This window comes from Chlorocebus sabaeus, chromosome X, assembly GCF_047675955.1.
Source record: "Chlorocebus sabaeus isolate Y175 chromosome X, mChlSab1.0.hap1, whole genome shotgun sequence".
NCBI classification, from domain to species: Eukaryota; Metazoa; Chordata; class Mammalia; order Primates; family Cercopithecidae; genus Chlorocebus; species Chlorocebus sabaeus.
The window spans coordinates 105,469,384-105,473,909 of record NC_132933.1 but is presented as its reverse complement, the minus strand read 5'-3'; the positions used below and the strand labels follow the sequence as shown (position 1 = coordinate 105,473,909).

The window sequence follows — 4,526 nt, the reverse complement described above, 5'->3', positions numbered from 1 at the left end:
GGTGCCAGCAGCTGAGATTAAGTGCAACCGCCACTCCAGGCCCCTGACCACCAGCCCTTCCCGCCATCCTCAGGTTCTCATCTTGGATAGGAAGATGACAGAGGCAATGTTGTGCCCTTCTCATTTCAGCCTATGAGGTGGCACATGATTTGAATACTGGTGATATTCACTTTGATTCCTTCGTTAAGGCAGTATCTGCCATGTTTCTCTATTTTAAAGTTATTATTTTCCTATTTCAGTTCAGAGTTGGGAGGTACTTTGAGGCTACATCAATATCCCATTCCTCATCAAACTTTCCACTTATTCATTAATTTATGGCAGTATGGACTCACGGTTTTCCATTTTATTCAATAGGTTATAATTCATTCCTTTCATTATTTATTTTGATTTTTAACTTTTTGTTTTAAAATAAGTATAGATTCACATGCAGTGGTAACAAAAATTATAAGGGAGGAGCCATGCACTCTTCACTCAGTTCCCCAATTGGTAGCATCCGGCATAACTATAGTACCATGTCAAAACCAGGATATTGACGTCGGTGCAATCCAGAGTGTATTCAGATTTCACCAATTTTATGTTCACTTATTTGTGCGAGTTTAATTCCATTCAGTGATTTCACCTGTAACCACCACCACATTCAAGACAGAGAAGGCTTCCATCCCCATAAAGCTCCCTTGTGCTACCCCTTTATAAACGGAACAGACACCTGCCTTCTCCACCACTCTAATCCCTCGCAGCACCTAATCTCTATTTTCTTATTTCAGGATTATTGTAGAAAATAAATCATACAATACGCAATTTTTTCAGATCGGCTTTTTCACTCAGTGTAATCCCGTGGAAATCCATCCAAATCGTTGTATGTATCAAGGGTTTGCTCCTTTGTATTGCTGAGCACTGTTCCATAGTATGGACATATCACAGAGATAAACATTCATCCCTAATGTTGAAAAGGCATTTGGGCTGTTTCACTTTGTGGCTATTACAAATAAAGCTGCTATGAATGTTCATGTACAGGGTTGTATTTTTTGCGATCCTCCCACCGCAGCCTCTAGAGTACTTGGGACCACAAGCGCAGAACGCCTTGCCTCGCCCCGCCCCAAGACGCCCCGCCTCGCCTCGTTCTTTTTTTTTTTTTTTTTTTTTTTTTTTTTTTTTTTTGAGACGGAGTCTCAAAAAAAACAGCTCTGTCGCCCAGGCTGGAGTGCAGTGGCTGGATCTCAGCTCACTGCAAGCTCCGCCTCCCGGGTTTACGCCGTTCTCCTGCCTCAGCCTGCGGAGTAGCTGGAACCACAGGCGCCCACCACCTCGCCCGGCTAGTTTTTTTTTGTATTTTTTAGTAGAGACGCGGTTTCACCGTGTTAGCCAGGAAGGTCTCGATCTCCTGACCTCGTGATCCGCCCGTCTCAGCCTCCCAAAGTCCTGGGATTACAGGCTTGAGCCACCGCGCCCGGCCTTGTTCTTTTTTTAGATGGAGTCTTGCTCTGTCACCCAGGTTGGAGTGCAGTGGTGCAATCTCAGCTCTCCACAACCTCTTCTGGGTTCAAGTGATTCTCCTGCCTCAGCCTCCCAAGTAGCTGGGATTACAGGCACCCACCACCACGCCCAGCTATTTTTGTATTTTTAGTAGAAATGGGGTTTCACCATGTTGGCCAGGCTAGTCTCGAACTCCCGACCTCAGGTGATTCACCTGCCTCGGCCTCCCAAAGTGCTGGGATTACAGGCATGAGCCACTGCGCCCAGCCTTTTTTTTTTTTTTTTTTTTTTTTTTTTTTAATAGAGATAGTCTCGCCATATTGCCTAGGCTGGTCTTGAACTCCTAGGACCAAGCGATCCTCCTGCCTCCCAAATTGCTGGGATTATAAGCATGAGCTAGCGCACATGGCCGGTAGAATATATTTTCTTTTCTTTTCTTTTCTTTTTTTTTTTTGAGACGGAGTCTCACTCTGTTGCCCAGGCTGGAGTGCAGTGGCATGATCTCGGCTCACTGCAATCTCCACCTCCTGGGTTCAAGCAATTCTCCTGCCTCAGCCTCCCAAGTAGCTGGGATTACAGATGCCTGCCACTGCGCCTGGATAATTTTTGTAGTTTTAGTAGAGACAGGGTTTCACCATGCCAGGCTGGTCTTGAACTCCTGACCTTGTGATCTACCCTTCTCGACCTCCCAAAGCGCTGGGATTTTAGGCGTGAGCCACCATGCCTGGCCAACAAAGCCATCCTTTCTGCCTCACAAACTATTCCCTGGCCATTTCACAATCTTTGCTGCACGCATTAGGGCTTTGTGGGTGATGATAAAAAGGGGGTATTTTGTTTCATTTTATCATTAGAACCTTTAAAAGAGTAGCAAGTTATTTGGCTGGACTTCCCAAAAATGTAGCTGGGAAGAACAATGTAGCCGATCAAAAGCTGAAAATTACTTTCAAGGACTCAGGAGGGGAACATGTGATACGTGCTACAAGATATCTGTTAAAACAGCCACTGTGCTGAAATTCCTTTGTGGGGAAAGGTGGAGATTTTTGCAAATGCAAGACAAAATGTTACTTCTCTGGGTATGACCACAGTAACAAGGACACAGAAAAATAGGTCAGAACCAGAGGAAAGATGGGGTTATCTGTCCTAAGAATCAAAGCCTCCTGGCCGGGCGCGGTGGCTCAAGCCTGTAATCCCAGCACTTTGGGAGGCCGAGACGGGCGGATCACGAGGTCAGGAGATCAAGACTATCCTGGCTAACACGGTGAAACCCCGTCTCTATTAAGAAATACAAAAAAAACTAGCCGGCCGAGGTGGCGGGCGCCTGTAGTCCCAGCTACTCGGGAGGCTGAGGCCGGAGAATGGCGTGAACCCGGGAGGCGGAGCTTGCAGTGAGCTGAGATCCGGCCACTGCACTCCAGCCTGGGCGACAGAGCGAGACTCCGTCTCAAAAAAAAAAAAAAAAAAAGAATCAAAGCCTCCTATGGATCCTCACTCTGAGAGTGCCTGGAAATAAGAAGCTGAGTTTCATCGACAGCAGCAGGAAACGCAGAGTGAGAAAAGCAGGAAGAAGGCAGGGCGCAGTTGCTCACGCCTGTAATCCCAGCACTTTGGGAGGCCAGGGCAGGTGGATCATCTGAGGTCAGGAGTTCGAGACTAGTCTTACCAACACGAAGAAACTCCATCTCTACTAAAAATACAAAATTAGTTGGGCGTGGTAGCACATGCCTGTAATCCCAGCTACTCGGGAGGCTGAGGCATCCCTCAGAATTGCTTGAACCCAGGAGGCAGAAGTTGCGGTGGGCCGAGATCACAGCATTGCATTCCAGCCTGGGCACCAAAAGCGAAACTCAGTCTCAAAAAAAAAAAAGAAAAAGAAAAAGAAAAGTATAGACACTAGATTGTAATTGTAGAATTACATCACAGTGGAAATATGTTCAGGCTGAGTCCTTCCTTTGGCATGTTTGCATTGTGTGAACACTGGAATGAATCCATTTCTGTTACCATTACCATATGTTTTCCTCATCCCGTAGGGTTTTCTCAGTACGTAGCATTGTGTAAGCCACTCTAACACTGGAGTTCAGAGAACTGGTTTGAGTTCCAGCTTGCTAACCAGGTGGTGCTCAAAACACAGCCATGGCCACAAAAGCCCATTCTCTGAAGTTGGTGTGTGGTGTATAAATTCATAGCCTAATTCTCCTTTTGACTCCTCAATACACTGTTTCAGAAAGATGGTAGCCAACCACCCTTTTGTGGTTCATAAGTGTGGTGGTTCAGTTTTCACGCTCGTGTGTGAGACGTGCCTCCCTCCAACCTTGTTACAGCACAAGCACATTACCCATCTGACATGAGGGGAAAAAAGGTTACGGTTCTAAATGTCATTTTTGGAAAAGAAAAATTCAGCCAGGAGCGGTGGCCCACGCCTGTAATTCCAGCACTTTGGGAGGCCAAGGTGGGCGGATCACTTGAGGTCAGGAGTTTGAGACCAACCTGGCCAACGTGGCGAAATCCTGTCTCTACAAAAAAAAAAAAAAAAAAAAAAAAAAAAAAAAATTAGCCATGCGTGGTGGCAGGCACCTGTAGTCCCAGCTACTCGGAATGCTGAGGTGGGAGGATCGCTTGAGCCTGGGAGGTGGAGGTTGCTGTGGGCCGAGATTGCGCCACTGCACTCCAGCCTGAGTGACAGAGTGCAACCCTGTCTAAAAAAAAAAAAAAAAAAAAAAGAAAAGAAAAGAAATCCAAAGACTGTGATACTTTCTTCATAATTCCCTAGTTTTAACATGGAGGGAGGGTATATATTAAAATATATTTGTATTTCATATTATATATGTTATATATGACACACACATAAAACATATGCACATGACAAGAGACAAACCAGGGCAGCACAGACTTTAGTACTTCAAATACAGCCATCACTTTTGCCATATCCATGTACCAAATGAACATTATTTACTTAACATGTTTCTTTAAATTGGTACACATTTTATTTATTTATTTATTTATTTATTTATTTATTTATTTGAGATGGAGTCTCAGTCTGTAACCCAGGCTGGAGT

The 4,526-nt window shown here is 45.1% G+C and overlaps 1 non-coding gene across 1 annotated transcript; it reads left to right on the top strand.

The window, feature by feature from the left end:
• The first annotated feature begins 3,711 nt into the window (after nt 1-3,711).
• LOC119622056 (small nucleolar RNA U13) lies at nt 3,712-3,815 on the top strand. Its single transcript, XR_005238650.1, has one exon. It is a non-coding gene; the product is annotated as a small nucleolar RNA U13 (small nucleolar RNA).
• The last annotated feature ends 711 nt before the right edge of the window (nt 3,816-4,526 follow it).